Genomic DNA, 23,607 nt, shown 5'->3' on the forward strand with positions numbered 1-23,607 from the left:
TTTATTGAGTTGTCATGACAACTTTCCTGTTCTCAATAAAGTGGAGGCAAGTAGGTTTTAACATACACATTATCTATAAGACAGGATATGGATCCAGCAGATGACGAAATACTCATCTACTCATTAATCCACTCAACAGTAATTTTACTGAATCCCACTTAGGCTGCAAAGATTACTTCCCTAACATCAGGAACTCTTAGCACTTTTTCAGGGTGCAACAAACATCCACGTGCTTCAGAACACGTGTTTCACGATCACTAGTACCTGAGATTGGTTGCTTTGCCCACATACCGCATTGCCTGACCAACACAAAGGATGGGAGAAGGAGATTACACACACTCCTTAGCTGGGAGTTTACCCAGTAGCCCCTGGCAGAGATTCCTGAGGTTAAATGTAGTACTTGTGAAGGATTTGGGTGTGATATGGGCTATGAGGATGGTGAAGGCAGAAAGGAATGGGTTAAGCAAGTCATGTTCCAGGATGAAAGGAATACCGAGAGTAACGCTAGTAAACAAACAAACAAACAAACAAACAAACAAAAAAACACAACAAAACCACAGTTTTCATATAAGCCTACAGTGCATGCAACTGGAAGACAGGCCAATGGGGCCACTTGGCCCCAACTAATCTTTCCACTTTATCTTCCTAGACTTTCTTTGTTTCTCATTTAGTTCATATTTCTAATTCATGGCATCAGTCTGTTTCTTGAATATTGGTCTTCATGCCTTCTCAACGCCATGCCCTTGCTCACACATTTCCCTCTGCCTGAAAACAAAACCAAAGAAAAATCTCCTCTATTTCATCTTTTCATAATGACCACATTTTTAAGGCCTAACTCTAATGCTGCTCCATTATGAAGTATTTCCCCTATCAGAATGTATCTCTTCTTCCTCTGAGCTTTCATATCATTGAATTTATTTAAAAAAAAATAGTAGGAGATCCTCTCCTCTTTCAATTGTGATGTCCACTGAAAGAAGGCCAACCTCCTGGTAGGTTAGTCAACGCCTTATTCATGATCTCCCTGAGGACTGGGACATAGTATTTCACATTGCTCCACAGAACTGTTTCGAAGCTTGTGAGCTACAGGGGATTATAGATACAAAAGGGAAAGAGTACCTACATATGTGCTTACAAGTATTTCCCTAAATACTTGCCATCATATATATATATATATATATATATATATATATATATACAGGTGTAAAATGTAATATAGTTGTAAATATAGTACGTTGTAAAAATTATGGTTTTCTGCTTCCTACAGAAACACAAGAAAGGCCCTTAGGTCATCTTAACACATTATGTTCCTATCATATCTGATTGTTTAAAAATATTGCTTGCATGACTCTACTCACCTGGTTTTCCAGTGTTTCCTGTTCTTGATTCCTCCTCGAGGTCACTTGAGACAATCACACAAGGCTGACATAGTCACCTACTGCAATTTGACTGCACAGTGCAACACTGGGTAAGTATTTTTATTTTTTATTCTGTGTCTTAAGTTCTTTGAGCTCTGAGGACAAAAGCCCTCCTGATTAAGACATTATCATGGACTGGGAGTAGAGGAGAAGGTTTCAGAGAAGGTGGAACCAAAAAAAATGCATATGTATAGCTCTGAACTTTTGCCTGATAACTAAGGCCAAGTTCACTTAAATATACCTTTTTACATTTAAATGTATCCAACCCCCACCCCCACCCCCACCCCGTCCTTTGCTTATTTGCACAATGTTTGTCAAGAGGAGAACGCAGTAGGCAAGACTGGGAGAAAATTCTGCATATGTGGTGAGTCTAACATGGGACCAAATTATATGCTGGGTTGGGGAGAAATACAAGAACTGCAGATAATCATGAATGCTTGGCTTCAGAGTTCCCGGGTTTGAAGAAGGGTCACAGAATAATCAGGATTAATTATGAATTCAAAATGAAATAGCCTAATGGGTTTTTTTTTAAAATCGGAAAACTGACTCAAAATCAGAACTTATTTTTCTGTCCTAGAATACTCTCTCTCTCTCTCTCTCACACACACACACACACACACACACACACACACACATAACCAATATAATTAAATGCATTGAACCAAGCAGAGTGGGGACTTTACTGGGAAGACGGTATAAGCTCTGCAACCGAAGAATTGCATTTGCAAAGCCTTAGATTGGTTTTAAACCTATAAACCAGGACAAAAAAAACGGCTGTGCGGTATTAACTTCTTAGCAGAAATGTTGGAGGTTTTAACTACTGAAAACGACAGTTTTTCTGGACCAGTGCATAGCGGAGATTTTTTTTTTTTTTTTTTTTTAAGTGAGCCAAATTTTCCCTGAGTTCCCTCCCTTTTTTTTTTTTTTTTTTTGGTTTCTCTTCCTTTGTCCCTGTCCCTTCGTCTCGGTCTCCGCACAGTAACTGCTGGGCTGGCGACGGGGCGGCTGGGGAGGCCCGGACTCCGTCCCCTGCCCTAGTCTGGGCGTAGTGGGTGGGACTCCAACCCTGAGCTGATTTTCCGAAGCTGATTTTGCGGTTTTCCGACACTTGGGCTGCGCCAAACCGGAGGCAAAAGGCCGAGGAGCAGAGCGGGAGCCGCCGCCGGCCGCCGCCACCTGCGGGGGGCCCGGGGGCGGGGAGCGCGGCCAGCGTCGGCGGGACCGGAGCCGCGGGACCTCACCATGGTGCGTTCTGGTCTCCACTTTGTTTCTCCGTCCTTCGGTGCAGGGCAGGGGAGGGGCTCCGGGGCCTCGGGGGCCTCGGGGAGGGAGCCGCAGAGGGGCCGGGGCGCCGGCTCTCGGGGCGCGCGAGCCGAGCGGGGAGCCCGCTGCCCTGGGCACGTCGCGGCCGGGGCCGCCTGTGGAGCGTGGACGCGAGCGAGCCCGGGGCGGTGCCGCGGCGCCGGGGCCCGACAGGTGCGCCCCCCCCCCCCCCCCGCCTCGCGTCCCCCGCGCCCGCTCTCCCGCGTTCCCAGCGGGGGGTCGGGGGCGCCCCCAGGCCCGGAAACGCCGCCGCGGGGTGCGGGAGGCCGGCGAGGGAGCGGATCCTGCGCGCCCCGAGGGGCCGCCCCTGTCCCCGGGCGCCCGGCCTGGGCTCGTCCCCTTCCCCTCGCCGGGGCCTGCGGCGCTGCGGCTGCTCTGCCCCCGGGGCCCGGCCCGGTGCCCACGCGCGGAGGGACGGCGGAGCGCAGGACACGGCGCCCGGGGCCGACTCAGGGCGCAGGGGAGCGCGGGGCCCGAGGGGGGCGCCGACGGGGGGCGCTGCTCTCACGGCCCGGCGCCGGGGCCTCGGGGTGCACTCGGGGGGGCGCTGCTCTCCCACTGCCGGGCGCCGGGGCCTCGGGGCGCACGCGGGGGGGCACGGGGGGGCGCTGCTCTCCCACTGCGGGGCGCCGGGGCCTCGGGGTGCACTCGGGGGGCGCACGCGGGGGGGCGTTGCTCTCCCACGGCCCGGGCGCCGGGGCCTCCGGGTGCACGCGGGGGGGGGGGGGGCGCTGCTCTCCCACGGCCCGGGCGCCGGGGCCTCGGGGCGCACGCGGGGGGGTCGACACGCGGGGGGGGCTGCTCTCCCACGGCCGGGACCTCGGGGTGCACGGGGTGGGGCTGCTCTCCCCGGCCGGGACCTCGGGGTGCTCGGGGTGGGGCTGTTCTCCCCGGCCGGGACCTCGGGGTGCTCGGGGGGGGGCTGCTCTCCCCGGCCGGGGCCTCGGGGCGCAGGGGGGGCGCTGCTCTCCCACGGCCGGGGCGGCGGGGCGGCGGGGGCTCCAGGCCGCGCGGCGGCGTTGCGGCCGCTTCCCCCGCGGGCTGGTGCGCGGGGAGCCGCTCGGCTGGGAGGGAGCGCACAGCCGGGGCGGCGGCGGGGGCGGCGGCGGGGGCGGCGGGGGCAGCCAGCTAACTTCCAGCGGGGCTGCTCGGCGCTGGGGCGAAGAGTAAGTGTGCGCGCGTGTGCGTGTGCGTGTGCGTGTGCGTGTGCGTGTGCGCGCCTGGTCTGATCTGGCCGCCGAATTTCTGCCCGGGATGCCGGGGCACCGGGATCCGGGGGTCCGGGGAGACCGGGGGGGTGCAGAGGGGCGGCCGGGATGCGGGGGGCCCGGGATGCCGGGGGGGGGGGGGGATGCCGGGGGGGTTCGGGGGGACCGGGGGCGGTGATCGGGGGCCAGGGGAGACCGGGAGGGCGGGGAGCCGGGGGGTCCCGGGGAGGGGTCTGGGGCCCGGGAGGCCGGGGAGGGTGTCGGGGTCCGGGGTCACCCCGGTGGCCGCCGCGGCCTCGTGCCCCCGCGACCGCAGGCTGTGCGCGTCTGGCTGCTGCTCACGCAGCTTCCCCGAGGCTGCATTTGCATTGGCTGCAGCGGGTGCAGTTTGCACCGTTGAAGGAGGCCAGGCTGACCCTCTCCCTCAGTGGTAACCGGCCAGAGGCACCTGGTTATTGAAAACCCGTCTGAGTTTTAAATACAACAGGCCACACACAGATGTATTTTCAGTATTTGTCAGGAGCGGTGCCCCCCGCCGGTGGCCCCGGGTGCGCACCTCCTTGGCGACCTGGTCTTGGGGCCTCGCTCACCCTCCGGTAAGGGACACAAGGGTTGAGGGAGGCGCTTGGTGGTGGAGAGTTTTAGATCCCAGTCCACAGTGTGGAGGAAATCTGTTACTCTTCCTAAAACGGCTCTATTTTCTCCTCGGGAGTGGTCACTTCAGGTGTTAGGAAGAGTGTTAAAAATCAGTGACAGTAAAAATAGCACAACATGAAAATCTAAAATTCCAACGCAGGTTTTAAGTTGTCGAAAAGCTGACTAAGCTTTATTACTCTTAGCGTGAGATTGTCTGTGTTCTGCTCAGTTACTGGACAAGTGAGTGTGAATCTGCTGCAAGGGGCCATGAAGCCCCTGATGCTGTATTTAAACATTTGAGTCACTGCATTTTTGGGGCAATGGTCCAGAGTCCTCAGCTATCCAAAGGGACGTTTGACCCGAAAGAAGAATAACCACAGTTAAAATACTCAAGCTTTACTTTTTCTGGTCAAAACAATTTTTCTGGTCAAAACAATAGGCTTTCCACCTAAAGCCTGCAGACTTAAAATAGTAGGCAAGATTCTAGAGTAACTCATGTTACAATAATTAAACATTTCCTATAAAATAGGTCCACTTGAATGGTTTTAAATGTATCAGGAAACTTAGGTAGGTGAACTTTAGTTAGTAAAAATTTGTCATGAATAGGTAGGTATATTCTGTTTCTTCTAGTACTGTGAGATCTCTTTCTGGCATGACACAGAAAATTAAAAAAAAAAATCGTATTTTTCTCTACTTGAAACCTGATAGAAATATAAAGTACTTATACTTGTGGTGGTGTTTCAAAGTATATGGATATAAATAATCCCTTAAAAGCTCTCCTTTTAGATGTCCAGGTATAATATATCTAAGATAGTTTTCTGTCATTTAAAGAATATAGAAGAAAAAAATTAAAAATTAAAAAAAAATAAAGAATGTAGAAGATGTAAATGTATTTGACTTACATCTGGCAACACTGAAGGGGGAAAAAGTAGTAAACCTCAAAAACTTTATTCCTTGTATCTCTTATAACTATGGTTTATAAAACAATCTTATTTTAAGGCATTTCTTTTGTAAAACTTTTAAGATCGCACTAAAAACTAAAGGAGTCATAACTAAAATTAAGTTATTTCTATTATGAATATGCCAATAAAATACTCTTGTGCCTAAATGTCAACTGTTTTTGTCTAGATATTTTTCAAACAAAAAGACTTAAATCTTCAGTTAATATTACTTTTTTTTTTTTTTTAATAAATTAAGCCTGGATAACCTTGAATTTTGTCAGGAACCGTATCAGGGAAATTAAATCCCGCATTTACATTTGTAGATTACATTTGCTAAGAATTAATAAAAATTGTAAGAGGGAGAATATGGATTTTCTAAATAATAATATTGATACCCCCCAAAATTTCTAGCTAGAAATCAAATTAGCCTTAAGAATTAATTTCTCCAGGTAAAGAGAAGTAGAAAGCTAAAGCAGTATTTGAATAAACCAAAATGTATGTTTCTGATGGGGACGTTTTTTAGAGGAAATTAATCAGAATATTTTCTATTTGTCAAATTTGCCAGCAAGTTGCTTAGTTTTTCTTTGCTGTGATACATAACTTTTATGGCATTGATTTGTATACCATTTAGTTATAGGTATTCACTGAAGCTGCTTGTCTTACATACTACTAGTTACTTTTCTGCATATTTGTAGAAAGAGATACTATTCTTTGTAAAATATCAATAATTACAGTTTTAGTGTCTAGACCATCTGGATTTATTCAGTAAGTATTTACTAGGTGCCTATGGAATACTTTTGAGTATCTCTACCTTGACCCGATACAGGAAGCGCTTTTGACAATTTTTAGGTCTATATACGAACAAATTTGGTTGTCCATAGACTAGTGGACTTACTCGGGGCCAGAATAATATTTTGGCTGTCCTGAATCACATTTGCTTATTTTATTTCTCTCAAACAGTTTAGAAGTGTCTGACCTATTTCATATTTTTTTTTTTTTTCTCTCTCTCTCCTGGGTTCAGGACAACAGGTTTTGTCTTCCTATAGTCATGAGGGCTCTAGAGCATGAACAGAATTATTTGCAAGGAGTGAAGAGCTGTAGGTAAACTCCCTCCTCAGCCCAGACTAAGAAAGAATGATTACCATTTAAAACTTAAGGGAACTTATGGGTCTCTGGGGCATGATACCCCTTGCCACAAAAATGTGATTTTCACTGCTTGTAGTGACTCATATCACACCCGAAATGCTTTCTGGCAATTAATGCTTGTTTTATAAAATGAACCCTCCCTTTCAGAAAATCAAAGGCAACTCAGTTTAATTAACTCACATACCATCTCCTCCTACTCACCACAGTAGGAATTAGCAAAAAGCCAACCAAAGACAATAGCTTTGAGAGTGAACACCCTGGGGAAAGGAAGTTGGGCAGACCAAAAAAACAAAAAAACAAACCAAGACCTTCTTAATCTTGAATTATTTTCCAGGTCTGACCTATCTACATATCTCCTTTCTCTGTGTGGCATCACATTAAAAATACCCGTACAGCTGTCTGTGTTGTCTACTAAACTCAGATCTGTTTCAGGATAGTTGTCACTGGAATCACAGTGCCTGGCACATAGTAGGTGTCTAATAAGGTTAATTGTGCTGTCTTTGTAATTATTGAATTATGGGTTTTTTTAATGCTTTGATGCTGTAAATTGGTCTGTTCAAGAATACAATTTTTTAAAAAATATTTGTTTTGTACTGATGCTTTATGGAATATTACGATCTGGATCACCCAGAGACACTGCTGTGCTCTTCTCTCATGTGCCGTTCAGAACTGCTTGTAAACTGTTATTTCTTTCACCGTTGTCCAATTTCCCTTTGTCTTTTAAAATTTACAACCTTCACTTGTGTTACCCTGTCCCTGTTATCAGTGCTTTTTGACCTCCTGGACATTCTACTTTCCTTGGGAATCTAAAATAATGGAGGTTTTTCATTAGCTGTCACTGTTCAGGGCTTCATTCAACATCTGTGGGTTTGGCGGTCACAGGACCCTAACCTGCTTGACCTCCCTTTGGGAATCTGCTGGTATTTACCCACTTGGGCCTTCTCATCCCTCAGGATTGCCCCAGCAGAACAAAACGCTGTGAATTTTATACTCTTTCTTTCCACAGCCTCTTATCCCTCTGCTAGTTCCACTCACTACCCAACATCCTTCTTTCTCATTATTGTTCATTGGCCACCCTCAATTTTCTCATTTTTTCCTCTCTTTACTTACCACACTCATCTTGAACAGCAATGTCAGCTCTGCTCTAGACTTTGGATCTCTTGCCATTAGACCTACCAGAATCAGATTCATTCTGAGTTCAGCTTAAGAGATGGTTAATAGCACTAGGAAGTTATTTTATCCTCTCTTGGATAATTCCATATCAAATTCTCCATAGCCCTTGTTCCAGATTTATCCAGGTTTTTCAGCCCGTCCATATTATCTCTACTCTTTTCGTTCTTAGCAGATGACCTTACTTCCATATTCACAGAGAATATTAAGATCAGTTTAGGCAAACCATTTATCAAGATTCATCTGGAACTTAGGAGGCGTTTCTTTATTTGACCCATCCTGAGCATAAGTATTCTTTTCTTAGATTGAACGGTATTATTTACCTCTGTAATGTTCGTACCCTGATTATTACCTCTTGGGGTACTTATACAAAATGCTTTTATATATGACAACTCTGTGTCTCTATTGGTACTATCCAGTTCCTTCAACTCATCCTTAATTGGCATGCCTTGGAAGTCCCATTATCATGAGGGAATTTCTCTTTTGGATGCACTCCTGTTTTTCTTAAGGTGTGCTGCATAGAGCATAGATGAGTGGACTGATGCCATTGGTTATCTCCTCTGGATACTGTATAGTAAATCATCCTAAAATCTAACCCGGCTTTCCCCCACCTTTTCTGTGCAGCCACACTATACTGTTTAATCATGCATCCTTTTATCCATACTCTTCTGCAGGTATGCTTCTCCCCAGTTGTACATTTGACTGCTTAAGTTGGGGTTTTTAAAAATACTGCAGTTAAATTTAATCTTTACCTTTAGTTAGCCTATTGTTCCAGAAGGTCAAGGTATTTTTGGATTCTGATTCCTTGATAAAGATTAGCCATTCTTCCCGATTTGGCAGCATTAATAAATTTGGTTAGGATACAATTAATATCTTTATCCAAGTAACTGTAAAATGCTGAACTGGAAAGACGTCTGGCATGATCCTAGACACCTTCCTCTTGCTTTACATGACTCTACGAATTACTAGTCCTCTTTATTGGGGATGTCCAATCGGTTATAAATAACATCAAGTAACTCTCTTTCTTTGGAGTTTACATCCCCTTGTGTGGCCCAGGGGTATACTGTGACAGACTGCTCAGATTCCTTGCTAAAATGCATTTCCACTTTCTGCAGAATAGATACCAAGTTATTACTTTTAGATAATGATATGCTCCTTGACACCCTTCACTAGCTTATAGGTAACGCCTCACATTTTTGAATACTCACTTACCATAGTTTTAAGAATCTCTTGGGAATCATGCCTGGAATGACTATCATCACGCTCTTTGTTCTCTATCAACCCTTCTCTTCATTATAATATTTTAAAAGATGATTTTAACTATTCCCTTTTTTCATCTACAATTGCTTCCAGTACTTTGTAATGCAGTTTCTTTATATGAATGGATTAAAACTCATTTAGAATATTTAACACCATTTTATACCTTGGGCCTTAAATTTGTTACTTTGACTTTTGTCTTACTTGTGGCAGTGTGAATATTATTTTCTTGAGGAACGGATGTGAAACAAAACAAAAATAGAATAATTCTGCTTGACCAGTCCCGTGCCATCATCTGCATTTCGTCACCTCCCCTGCAAGTTCCTATACCCAATATAAATGCCATTGTCTCCACTTTATCTCAAAGATAAACTAGAAGAATTAAAAGAACTTTTTTTTTTAATTTGTAATTTTTGAAAGCTTCTGCTTGTTTTATATTTTACGGCACTCTTCTCAGAGGCTCAACTTTTTGTACTTCTCCCAGTAAGCTTTATTATGGATTATGCTTTATTATGGATTATGCTTGTCGCCGAGTGACATACAAGCAAAGTTTATGACACAGTCCCTGACTCGAGGGAATTTACAGTCTGCGTGTAGAGATAACAGAGCCCAGAAATAGTCTCAGCATTACACACATCAGCACTTAACAATGAGCTTAACATGAGTGGTGCCTTTCTAGTAAGGGCTGAAGAACCTAAAGGAGAGAGTTTTGCAGGATGGACATCCTGAAGGCTCTCTGGGGAAGACCTGACTCTTCGTTGAGATTTTAAAAGAGGACTGATGTGGGACTTTGCAGGACCTGTAGGATTTAAATATAGAGAAGAGTGGGAAGAGTGTTCTGGGCAGAAGATAGGAAAGGCACAGAGCAGGAAGCGGCTGAGTGGGGTAAGCGTGGGGGGTGCGTGTGTGGGTCCATGTGTTTGCATGCCCATGTGGAACTGGGCTGTGGAGGGAGAAGGAGTGACACCAGGTCTTCTCAAGCACAACCTTGAAGTATTCCTTTGTGGAAAATACTATGACCTCTCCCTCCATTTCCACATTTCTTTTCCATTTGCTCAATTTTTGAGAGACCAATAACTCCTCAACATTTAAATCTCAAACTAGGCTCTCCTTTTCAGAAACTTCTGGCCTTCCCAGTCTGCGTTGAGTGCTTTGTTATGATTCCATTCAATGCCCTGTGCTTCCCCGTCATATTCTTATATTACCCTATCATTGCTTGCTCAATTGTCTGTTTTCAGCATTCACTACACTCCTGTTCGGTGGCAGGAGGTACCATATCTGTCCAGCGCTCATTCCATTCACTGACACCTAATAGAAGTGTCCCATGGATCCCAAGCACTCAGTAAAAATGTGTGCTATGATACGGGCCTGCTTGGAGTGATGAGGCTATAATGGGGCATATTTATAAAAAGATTTAAGGTAAAGTGAGATTGGATTACAAAGGACTGGGATGCCAGGCTGAGTTTTGGCTTTATTAGGTAATGAAGAACCATCTTGATGTTTGAGTTTGGGGACAAGATACGGCACATGCGTGACTTTTACTTAGACCTTCGTAAATCAATTCAAACTATTCAAAACTTGATACGCATTTCTAAATTTAATGAGGGAGTGATTTGGCTCCTTACCGTGGATCAGGTGCTTCCCTCTGTGAGCTTGAGAAGTTCCTGTAACTTTAATGCTGTGTGTTTTATTAGAGAAGTTTTGTTATTTTACTAGCCTAATTTTATATGTAGGATATTGAGGTACTGTTCTCAAGTTTCAGTCATTTTGCAATTTCAGATACTCTCTTTTATAAGTATTTAAATGTTCCATGGTTTATATAATTAAGTTAATAACACATGGGGCAAGTGATTTCAATGTTCCATTGGTATCATATAAACTTTTATGTCGTATATTTGTGAGTATACAGTTTAATCAAGATAGCACAAAGAGGGGATCCCTGGGTGGCTCAGCGGTTTAGAGCCTGCCTTTGGCCCAGGGCGTGATCCTGGAGACCCGGGGATCAAGTCCCACATCGGGGTCCCTGCATGGAGCCTGCTTCTCCCTCTGCCTGTGTCTCTGCCTCTCTCTCTCTCTCTCTCTCTCTCTGTCGCTCATGAATAAAATCTTAAAAAAAAAAAAAACACAAAGAGTGGAGTATGTAGAGGATGACAACTGTAACATGGAAGAGGTTTGGATAAACACATTAACATTGTCAATACTTGATGTGTCAGTATTTAAAACAAGATATTCTTACAGTGGATTAGCATTCATTTGTAAATGTGATTAGTAACAGGCCCCTTTCCCAGTGAAGATTCTTCGGGTAAAATTCCTTTTTTTAAATGTTTTAAAATATTCACAGTCACTGATTGTAATTAACATTCCTCTTTGTCCATCTCTACCCCAAATAACAATTTAATCCGCCATGCATCTATCTTTGGTTCTCTTCTGTAGGGACTGGCTTCGAGTAATTCTTAAGCTCTTGTTGTGCTGTCTTAAACTTAAAAAAAAAATCAGCAGTGGAATATAGGAGAGCTGTGATATTTCTTGAGAGAATCTGTTCCTTGGGTAGCTAGCAAATTAGCCTAAGTGAATTTGCTATCTTTCTTCATTTTTTCTTTCTTTGCCACCCTTTGAAGCTATACGAATTTATCCCGATTTAGACTTGCAACTCATCTGATGGCTTAGCCAAGGGCAAGAAGGTTATATATGAAAGGTATCATAGGCCATCTACCACAAAAGTTTATTTTTTTCCCCCCACTGGTCCTATCCTGGGGATTGATGCAGTCCTTTGGATTTTATCTCTAGCGGGCCCTGGAATAACTGTTTAACTGAGAAGAGTAGTATAATCTTGTTCGCCCAGTAGCAAAAGTCACATTGATTATATTGACTTCTACCTTCAGGCAAGAGCATGGTTTCCTGGACTGCAGACTTTTAAAAGTTAAGAGAAAAAGAAAACTGAAAGACCTAGTGTGTGGACCATAAATGGGAAAGGTAGATACAAGTAGGGTACGTTGGGTGACACAATGGTGCTCACACAGGAAGAAGAAGGTTAAACACAGTAAAGAAGGCCTGAAAAAAAGTTGTTTCTTCATACTTTTGTTCCCTATCTTCACTGGGGGTGGTTAGAACATTTTCCTCACCAGCCTGTTGTGGCCTTGATGATCTATCTAAATCAAACCAGAGTAACACTGGCTTAATTATTTTTATCTTCGTGTTGGAACTGTTTCAGTAGGTAGTGGAAATTGATAGCTGTATGTTGTCATAGTCTATTTTACATGCTGTAAAATGGTGTTTGGCTATGTTTCTTTACATTGACTGTCCTTGATAAATAATCACTGGTCATTGTATGAATACAAGAATGTGCTGCATGCCATGTGCTAAAAACCAGTGTAAGTGGTGTAGAGATCATGCAATGTTGGTAATTTCAAGCGGGTGTTCTGCTGGCCTTACTGTCTACCTCTGCAGTTCAAGGTCTTGATCATGCTCCTACGTGGATTCCTGTGTTGTGGACATATTGTCTTTACTGTATAGTCTTTACTGTAATGGATCACCAGGCTCTTTTTTTGTTTCTATCATTGTCTTTTGCACATATTTTTCTGCTCCTTGGAATACCTTTCTTGTTTTCTATGCCTTGTGATTTCTTACTTATTCGAGAAGATGCAGCTTAAAGTCTGTTTTTGAGGAAGCTTTTGCCAATGTACCATGTCAGGTTTGGATGCAGATTTCCTGTGTTCCCATCAGATGTGTAAGAAACCACACTTTAACTGAATTTTTGTGCTTCGAGTCTGTCCACACCCCATTCCCTACATGAAGCATTCCCTAAGGGTCTAGTGCTGGTTTGTTTTCATTTCTTTTGGGTTTTAGGTTCCTGAATCCTCATCTCTTAGAAAGTGGTAATAGGTGATTAATAAATATCTCTAGGATGTATGAACAAATGAATGAATGAATGACTGGTTAAATGGATAAATTGAGGAATTCAGGTAGAAGAAAGGGGGAAGATTTTAAGGCAAGGTTAGGTAGAGTAATTATAAAGAAAGGTCCTGGAAAAAGCATGTTGTGACGGGGTCTAGAGCAGTATACAGACTCTGAAAAGGAAATACATAGTCTTGCCCAGTATCAGAGACAAGGATACATTGGTGGATACAGAATTAGTGTGACATTAAGGTAAATGCTGTGGAAGAGCAAAGTGGCACTACCCAAATGATTTGTGAGATACAAACCTAAAGCATATTATTTATAGTACTACCCATGCATTTGGTAAAAGAACCCACAATCATTATGTAATTGTTTGAAATAAAAAGTGATATTTTTATCTTTCTTTTAAAGATTTTATTTATTTTAGAGAGAGGGGAAGAATGCAAGTGAGGGAAGGGGCAGAAGGATAGGGAGAGAGAGAATCTTAAGCAGGTTCTTCCTTGAGTGTGAGACCAACACAGGGATCCATTCCTGCAGATCATGACCTGAGTGGAAAGCAAGAGTCAGAAACTTAACCAACTGAGCCACCCAGGTGCCTCAAAAGTAATATATTTTTTTTAAATTTAACATATTCAGGTTGTTTTAGTAGAAATATATGAAAAATATTCGAGCCTTACTCTGATATGCAGTTGAAAAGGGAGGAGTGATTTAATAGTGTTTTCAGATAATGGTAAATTTTGTTGATACAAAAATTTGCAAATTTGGAACATGATCATAACTTAAAGGTTACTTGCAATATGGGACGTGAAACCATTACAATCTATATTCAATCAATGGATGGATCCTTTATTAATGCATGATTTTGTAACATCATGGTCTTTAGAAAATACTGGTTCACTGAGCTTTGCCGGGTCTAACAAGCATTGACACACTTTACAATTTATCATCACCATAAATCTCATCTGGAAAGATTTGCAAGTATTGGGAAGCTGTCGAGTTCACCACGGCAGATGTAGATGGTCCAGCTGTAGGCTGAGAAAGTCTTCCAGTCTCATCTTTTCAAGCCAAGAATACATCCTTAAATATATGAAAAATACAAATAAATTTTTCTTTAAATTGGAATAAATATTTTAGAATTTACTAAAATAGCAGCTTAGGTAAAAATTTACAATTTAGAAAACATACACTAATACTACTGCAAAATAAAACAGCGAAGTGTAGTTGCTTTTTGTATTTACATAGAGGTGTAAGAAGAACTGGGGAATTTCAAAATTATCATTTATTGAACAATGATGGGGGTACAGAGATGCTAGCAAGTAAAACCAATGATTTCTGGGAAAAGCTCAGAAGTTCTGAACTGAATTAATCCCTGAACATGCATATGTTTTTACACAAATCTCCGACCTTAGGAAGTTCTATGCAAGCACACATCCCATTAGCTGATAAAATGATGACATTGTTAGGTGTCGTGTCTATACCTTTGAGAGACTGGGAATGGAAAGGGCACACCGTAGCTCAGTAGTGTTATGAAAATTGTGAAGTTACATATCCTTTAAAGGGCCCCGGGGCATCCCCCAGAAATTGCAGATGACACTTTGAGTATTACAACTTTTAGTTCAACCAAGCCATGAGCGATGTAGCATACAGGTGCTAGAATGACTTTATATCTGATTTCAGAAACTAGGAGTCAGCATTTATTAAGCACATATTATATTCCAGGCATTGTTAAAACAATTAAAATTAAAGCTTTCTTGAGCCCCTTGAGAAATGTTCTAGTCTATCACTTATTGTATAGATGAGGAAATGGAGTCAAGACCATTAAAGTTCTTTGCCTTAGAATCATATCTTCATTCAGTGGTGGACCCAGTGTTCGTAGCTAGGCAACATCCATCCTCTTAAATACTATGTCTTAGCACCTTTCCTGGCCATATAAAAGTTTTTCTTGTGGTTCGCAAGTGATTTTGCATACATCCATATCATACTTGCTTACACATTAGTCAGCTTAAACTCAGGGGTTAGGTTTCAAAGACCTGTGAACTTCCAAATAGAATGCATGAAACAGGAGATAATTAATGTCATTGAAAGAATTATGATAGAAATTCAGTTAAATTAAAACAAAATATCTTTAAATTTTCCACCAGTCTAAAGTTGTTATGATTGTTATGGGTAGGCACCTCTTTTCTTCATATGTACTAACTCTTGAAGAATATTTTGTTGGATATATAACTTATGGGAAACATTTATTTGTTTCTTCGGTCCTTAATTTTTTTTAAAATTTCATTATTTTCTAGTTTCCATGACTCCCTGGCTATTCTTTTTCTTTTTATCTTTGAATTCCAGAAATTTGGTAACAAAAAGCTTAGGTGTGATTTTCTTTGGGTTTATCATACATGAGGATTTGCTGAACTTCATGGATCTGTGAGTTAATGCTACTGTCAAATATGGACTATTCCCAGACATTTCAAATATTTCTTCTTCTTGTATCCTCTCTCTCTTATTTTTCTTTCTGGGACTCTAAGTACATGTATGTTAGACCTTTCAATATTGTTCTATAGATTTCAGGTGCCCTTCTACATCTTTGCTGTTTATTCTCTTTGTGATTCTCTTGGAGTTATTTCTATTAACCTGACTTGAAGTTCATCGATCCTTTCCTCTGATGTTAGGTCAACTAAATGGAATTCTTTATTGGTGGCACTGTGTTTTTCATTTTTAGGATTTCCAATTGTTGCATTTTCTTTGCTTTCCATTTCTCAATGGATACTCTCTGTTTACACATCCACACATACATACTAAGTTGCAAGTGTGGAAGACTGAGTCAATATAAATTGTGAGGCATCTCTGGATTCTAATCTATCTTGCAGCAGTTAAAAGCTTGATAAAGATTTACCCAGTTTTCTTAATACCTACCTGGGGGAGACTCTAACCTTCCACCACTTCATCTGGGATGAAAAGAGCCATGACTCTCATCTCTCCTAAAGTCTGTTTTTTTTGTTTGTTTGTTTGTTTTTTTCCTTTTGGAATCTATTTAAGTTTCTTTGAGTTATCCACTGAGTTTTGTTTTGTTTTTAAGAACAACTTAGTGTGCAACTTATGTACAATAAATCTCACATATATAAAATACACAGCTGGATATGATTTGACACATGTATATACCTGTGAAACCACCACCACCATAACCAACGTAAAAAAGATTCCCATCACCCCTTAAAAGTTTTCTTGTGTCTTTTGCTGATCAATTCCTCCCTCTTCCTTTGTCCCCCAGACAATCATGATCTGCTTTCTTTCTCTACTTACAGATTTATTTGCAATATCTAGATTTTATGTGGAAGTAATGTAATCCTGTATGTGGAGTCTCATTCACACGGTTTGAGATTTATCTTCCTTGTTGCATGTATCAGCTGAGTGATAGTCCTTTACATGTGTGGCTCTGCAACATCTTTTTTTTATTTGTTCACATGATCAGAGACATTTGAATTGTTTCCAGGTGTTGACTATTATGAAAAAAACCCTGCTGTGAACATTTGCATTCAAGTCTTTATTTGAATACATGTTTACCTTTCTTTTTGGGTAAATACTTAGAATTGGAATCACTGGGTGGTATGAAAAGGCATGTTTAACATTTTAAGAAATGACCAAACTGTTTTACAAAGTGCTTGTTCCTTTTTGGATTCCCACCAGCTGCATATAAAAAATTCCAGTTATCCCACATTATTGCTAAGTCTTGGCGCTGTCAAACTTAAATCTTAGACTTTCCAGTGGGTTTTTGCCTCATAATTAATATTATTGACTATAGGAAGAGCTATTAATGGAGTATTTATATATCTTTTTTAGTGAAGCATCTGTTCAGATCTCTTGCCCATTTTTTAATTAAATTGTTTGCTTTCTTATTTAGCAGTAAAACATCATATATTCTGGATTTAATTACTTTTGCTGATATATGTGTGGCAAATGTTTTCTCCCAGTGTGTGACTTATCTTTCTGTTTATTTAATGGCATCTTTTGAAGAGTAAAAGATTTGGAATTTTAATGAAGTCTAATTTGTCATTTTCTTTGATGTTTCATGATTTGTTTTTTCTATTTAAACATCTTTGCTTCATACAAGATCATAAGGATTTTCTCCTGTTTTCTTCTACAAGTATTATCATTTTAACATCTACATTTATGGCTGTGATCCATATAGAATTAACTTTTGTATATAGTGGTGAGATATGGATCAATGTTCATTTTTTTCCATATGCATATCCAGTGGTTCCAACATCATGTATTGAAAAAACTTTTTTTTTCCTCACTGAATTACCTTGATAATGTTGTTTGTATAATTGAACACACAACTCTGGATCTGTTTTGGGACTCGCTAGTCCATTGATCCCTGTGTTACTCCTTTCAGACCAATATCAAACTCTTTCGATTGCTTTATCTTTGCAATAACTTTTAAAATAAGGTGTATAAATCTTTTGGTGTTGTTTTTCCTCTTTAGTATTGATATTCTCTCTTCCCCTAAATCTTAGTATCATTTTATCAATATCTACTAACGTGACAGCTGGGATTTTAATTAGAATTGCTTTGAATCTATAGATTATTTAGGAAAAAATTGGTACATTAACAGTATTAAGTATGATATACCTCTGCATTTCTTTGGCCTTCCTTATTTTATTTTATCTTACCAGTGTTTGTAGTTTTCAGTACAGAGGTCTTACAAACCCTTGGTTAGATTTATTCCTAAGTATTTCATATTTATTGATGTTATTAAATATGGATTTTTAAAAATATTATTTCCCAGGAGTTTACTATTAGTACAGAAATTACAATAGATTTTTGTAGATTGGCATACATACATACGTCCATGGTTGTATCTGCAACCTTGCTTAATTCACTTCTAGTTGTTACTGGCACCATTCATTTTATTGTGCTTCACAGATACTGTGTTTTTACAAATTGAAAGTTTGTCACAACTCTGAATCCAGCAAGTCTCCCAGTGTCATTTTTCCAACAGCATTTGCTCACTTTGTGTCTCTGTGTCACATTTTGGTAATGATCACCATATTTCAAGTTTTTCATTATTAAATTTGTTATGGTGATCTGTGATTAGTGATTTTAAGTCACTGAAAGCTCAGATGATGGTTAGCATTTTTTAGCAAAAAGTACTTTTCAGGGGCACCTTTGATTTCGCCTCAGGCTATGACCCTCATGGTGGTGGGATGGGGCGCTGGATCTGGCTCTGCACTCAGCAGGCAGTCTGTTCCGGATTCTCTTTCTCCCTCTCCTTCTGCCCCTTCTCATCCTTGCCCTCCCCCTTCCTTTAAAATAAATAAATAAATCTTTTTGAAAAATAAAGTACTTTTCATTAAGGTATGTACATATTTTTGGACATAATGCTATCGTACACTAATAGATTATAGTAATGGTGTAAACATAACTTTTATGTGCACTGGGAAGCCAAAAAATTCACTTGACTCACTTTGTTGCAATTTTGCTTTATTGCCATTGTCTGGAACTAGACTTGCAATATGCTTATTTGGTAGATCCCTTGGGAATTTCTACATGAACAATTATGTATACATACAACACATAGGCATGGTCTCATTTCTTATTCTAATATGTGTTTTATTTCTCTTTCTTATCGCAATGACTAGGATAACTTCAGTACCATTGATTAGATGTGTTGAGGAAAGGCATCTTTGCTTTGTTTCTGACCATAGTAGGAAGTGTTAAGTCTTTAATTTTGGGTGTGACTTGAACTGTGTTTTTTTATAAACACCCCCTGATAGGTTTTTTTTAAACTTAATTATGTAGTTTATTTAGCTAGTTCTCATTATTGGGGCTGGAGTAGGAGTCTCTTGTGATTTTCTACCACCTAATTAGAAGTGAAGACTCTGTACTTTTACTTTAAGCTAACTTGATATAGATGTGGCTAAGCATTTCTATTTACAGAAAACTACCACTGTAAATAAAGAAAGAACAAGAGATTTCTCATTCTCAAAATCCTTTTTTCAAACTTGCTGTTTCTCAATGTAATCCATAATCAATCACATTGTAGTATTTTCTCACCATAGTTCCTTATTTTTCACTTTTGCTCTACTATTCTTATTGAAATGTGTCTCATTAAAGTTATACATTTTTTTAAAAATTTTATTTATTTATTCATGAGAGACACACAGAGAGACACACACATAGGCAGAAGGAAAAGCAGGCTCCTCTACAGGGAGCCTGATGTGGAACTCTATCCTAGGACTCCAAGATCATGACCTGAGCTGAAGGCAGACACTCAACCACTGAGCCACCCAGGTGCTCCAATAAATGTCTTTTTAATCTAAAAGTCAGATGATATTTTCTCAGCCCTCCTCCTATGGACTGAGTTGTGTCCCCACCAAAATTCACATGTTGAAGCTCTAAATATCCCCAACATATTCGGAGGTGAGGGCCCTTGGGATATAATTGGGTATAGATGAGGTCATAAAGGTGAGACCCTCATGATGCTATTAGTGCCCTTAAAAGAAGAGACAGCAGAGAACTTCCGCTGTCTCTTTCTCTTTACACCATGTTAGGATATGGTGAGAAAGTAGCCATCTAGAAACCAGGAAGAGAGCTTTTACCAAACCCAACCATGCTGGCACCTGCTCTTGGACTTTCAGCTTCTACAACTGTGAAAAAAAATGAATGTTTATAGTCTAAGCTACCCAGTCTATGGTATTTTGTTATGTCAGATTGAGCTGACTAATAGACCCCCTTACCCTCTACAGACTTGTAAAATACACTTCTTTTTGAACATGTGTCCTCTTCTGTTTCCATTCTCATTATAGTTTTCTGATTGCTGCTTCTCCATTTGAGTCATTAAAAATCCTTCTCTAACCCTTAAATATGAATATTCACCCAGAGTAATGATTTTGGCTATTTTCTCTCTTCACTTGCGGCCCTTTGCCATGAAACAGTTTGAATTAAAGTCAATTTTCAGAGCTTCTTCAGTGTGAGGACCACACACTCATGTCTCTTATCCTTAATTAAAAATTCCAATTTTCAAGTACATCTCTACCTAGACTCTTGGCTAACAGTTCAAGATCCATGTGTATAAAATTAAATTCAACATCCCTTCTCTCAAGCTGACTTCTGTTACCTCTTTCTATTAATGGCACCATTATCTTTCCAGACAAAAAACCTCAATGTCATCTTGTTCCTCAGATCTAGTCATTTGCCATGTGATGCCAACTTTAATTTTATAATATCTCTAGCACCCATGCTTTCCTGCTCCTTCCCACAACTTCCTTCAGTCCTCATGTTCACTAACTGCTCTCCTTCTCTGGCAGGAGTTTTTGCTAATGACTTTATGGCCAAACCCTAGTCATTTTCAAATGCAAGATCCAATTCCATGCATTCCAAGAAGCTTTCCCTGATTATCTTTGTGCTGCCACTGCCTAAAAGCAATGTTTCTTATAAACATCATTAATTTTCTATCTCTACCTGTTCTCCACTTTCTATTAGCCATTTAAGAAAAAATATATCACCCATACTAGACTTTGAAGAAAATTAAAGAAAATTTTATCTTTATTCAGAAACTTAGTATTGATTGAATTATGTTGATTTATTAATACTTCATTATAAAACTTGTTTTCAAGAAGCAATAAATTTTATAGACTTCATTTTACTTCTATTTTATACTTTTTTTTTGCCTGAGTTTTGTCTTTTATGTTATTTATAAGAATGGCCCTATATTAGTATGTTTTATTGACATTAGTTCGTATTTATTGAATACCAAATAATATATGATGTTTTGTACTCAGTGCTTCTGATAAAGCAATGAACTACAGGAAACATGTATATTTTTTTGTTTAGCTAATTTAACAGAGAAGTAGAAAAGAGCATAAGTAATTACCTAAGCATTATTGGGTTCTTTCTCGCAATTCAGTAAACTTCATAAATTTCCATCTATAACAAGACTTCTCCCTTTCAAAAAAGGTAAACAATAAATAAAAAAAGAAAAGTAATAAAAATAAATCAGATGGTAAATACAGAATAATGAAATAGAAAAGGCAAACATATAGGAAAACTTTTTGAAACATTTTCTCAAGTTGTAAGCCATTTATATGTATATAATATATACATAATATACATATAATATATGTATATATGTATTTGTGTCTGTGCATACACAGGATCCAGTGAAAATAAAAAGAAAAAAAATGAGTGAATTTGATAATAAAGATTTAAGCTATCTAACTCCTTCCATGTTTATAAAGATGACTCCTACTCAGTTACTCTGTCATTTAATTACAGCATAAAATAACTCATTGGAAGTCCAAAGTTGAATATATTGTGATCTACATTGGCTGGTTAGATTAAGTCTGGAAAGATACTGACTTTTTTTAAGATTTTATTTATTTATTTATTTATTTATTTATTTATTTATTTATTTATTTTAGAGAGCAAGAAAGCAGTGGGGGGAGGAGGGAGCCTCAAGCAGGCTCTGTGCTGAGTGAGGAGCTGATGTGGGGCTCGATATCACAACCCAGAGATTAGGACCTGAGCTGAAAACAAAAGTCGGATGCTCAACCCACTGAGCCACCCAGGTGCCCCCATACCTACTTTCAATTAAGTGGCAAAGATTGGATCATAAGTAAGGTTATTCAGAAAATATTTTTAGAGAATTGAAAAAGGACTTAAGATAGCTTCCTGACAAACTTCAAATGGTGATAAGAAAATCATGAAAAAGAGTCTGGGGAGATATTGTAGAAACTAAGACAGCCAAAGCAATCTTATGATACGTATTAATATTAATCAACTAATATTATTAATAATAATATGATGTATAGATGAAATGCAAACTCCTGATTGGACTGAGCTGAAGTATTTTTAACTCTCAAATTATTAAGGGTGGAATTTGAATTAAAATTACTGTTAAAAATAAATTTAAAAAATTGAAAACTAATATTACTAAGTGTTAAATTTTTCTCAAAGCAGTCCTTGCAATTCCTGGGGATTCACAAAAGGGGAGCTTTTCTGCATTTCACTTGAGGGGGCGATAAAAGTATAGTTGATACTTGAACAATGTGGGGCTAGGGACACTGACCCCTGCACAGTTGAAAATCCACATGATTTTTGACCTTAAACTTAGGTACTCGTAGCCTACTGTTGACTGGAAGCCTTACCAATAGCATCAAGCCAATTAACATATATTCTGTGCGGCATATGTATTATATAGCGCATTTTTACAATAGCATAAGTTACAGAAAAGAAAATCTTATTAAGGAAATCATAAGGAAAATATATGGACAATACTGTACTGTATTTATTGGGGGGGGGGGGGAATCAGTGTGTAAGTGGACCAGTGCAGTTCGAATTCATGTTTTTCAAAGGTCAGCTGGATAGTGGAGTAAATTCTGGGCTTGTAGTCCATCTGTCTGAGTTCCCAACTGACCTCTACACCTTAATAACTTTGAGATTTGGGCCAAGTCATTGAAATCTGACCTCTGTTCTGTCATCTGTAAGCAGGAAGGGTTACAATACATGGTCTCTAACATCTTTTCTAGTTCTAAGCCTCTATTATGTAAATGCCATCTTTATGTTCACTTTCATGTAAGAGATACTGAAATGGAGAAGAAAAATTGCCTGGAGTTTAGTACGATCAGGAAAGTTTCTTTTAACTTTTCCCATTTTGAATCAATTAGATATAAAAAGGCATTAAAATAATATGGTTGTGGTTTGGAATTTAATGGGAATGAACTCAGCCTTTCTCAACATGTAGCTTTGTGCGTATCCAAATATATACCTGCAAAGGACGTGTTCAGAAGCCAAAATTTACTTCTGGTAATGATTTCTTTTAATTTAATCATTATGTAAAAGTTCAGAAGGAATGGAAATTGTGCTGGACTCTGCTGTGTTTCTTTTGCTGGCCCAGTTCCAGCATGACCATCGGGGATCTGGATCCCACTGTTGGTGACAAAAGGTCATTTTCTGTCTCACGAGTCAGAAAAGCTCTGCTGTTGAACTGAAAACTCAAGAAGGCCCCTGACTGCCCATCATATCCCCAGGAACTCTCAGAGAAACATCATTCCTAGAGTGTCCAGGGGGGGATCTCAGGGTGAATTGTAGAAGAGGAAGGTCTTTTTCAAAATACAACCTTCACTTGCCTTCCCCAGGTGTGTTACCCATCTAGCACCTCCATGTGTTCACCATACCAAAAGCTCGCCAAAACCCCTTTGGTTAGGATTTTTTATGGAGGCTTCATTAGGTAGGCATGATTGATGAAATCGTTGACCATTAGTGAATTATTTAAAAGATTTTATTTATTTATTCATGGGAGACACTGAGAGAGAGGCAGAAACATAGGCAGAAGGAGAAGCAGGCTCTCTGTGGGAAGCCTGATGCGAACCTAGATCACGACCTGAGCTGAAGGTAGATAGACACTCAACCACTGAGCCACCCAGGTGCCCTGAAGTGGCCTCAACTTTGATGGGAAGGAAAGGGTGATCTGACTGGAACAAAACTCACCCGGTGGTAGAGGAAAATAGAATTATCTGGGCTTTAACCTGTCATATTTGAAAGAAGATTCTGGAAGAAGACACAATAGTGACCTTCATGAGTCTTCTAACCCAGCCCTTGAAACTTTTCTCAAGATGTTGA

At 40.2% G+C, this 23,607-nt stretch overlaps 1 protein-coding gene across 7 annotated transcripts in view; it reads left to right on the forward strand.

Moving 5' to 3' along the window:
* Positions 1-1,739: 1,739 nt before the first annotated feature.
* The window catches only part of GUCY1A1 (guanylate cyclase 1 soluble subunit alpha 1), a 62,050-nt gene continuing 40,182 nt past the window's right edge, over positions 1,740-23,607 (forward strand). For 3 of the 7 annotated variants that reach the window (XM_077846479.1, XM_077846478.1, XM_077846481.1), the window contains exon 1: positions 2,352-2,660. The gene's annotated coding sequence lies outside the window, so the exon portion shown is untranslated. Of the gene's footprint in view, positions 1,780-2,351; positions 2,661-3,847; positions 3,905-9,793; positions 9,982-23,607 lie in introns of those variants that run through there. The other 4 variants (XM_077846483.1, XM_077846482.1, XM_077846480.1 and 1 more) reach the window with 4 other exon arrangements.

The sequence above is a fragment of the Canis aureus genome, chromosome 13 (genome assembly GCF_053574225.1).
Source record: "Canis aureus isolate CA01 chromosome 13, VMU_Caureus_v.1.0, whole genome shotgun sequence".
Classification (NCBI taxonomy): domain Eukaryota; kingdom Metazoa; phylum Chordata; class Mammalia; order Carnivora; family Canidae; genus Canis; species Canis aureus.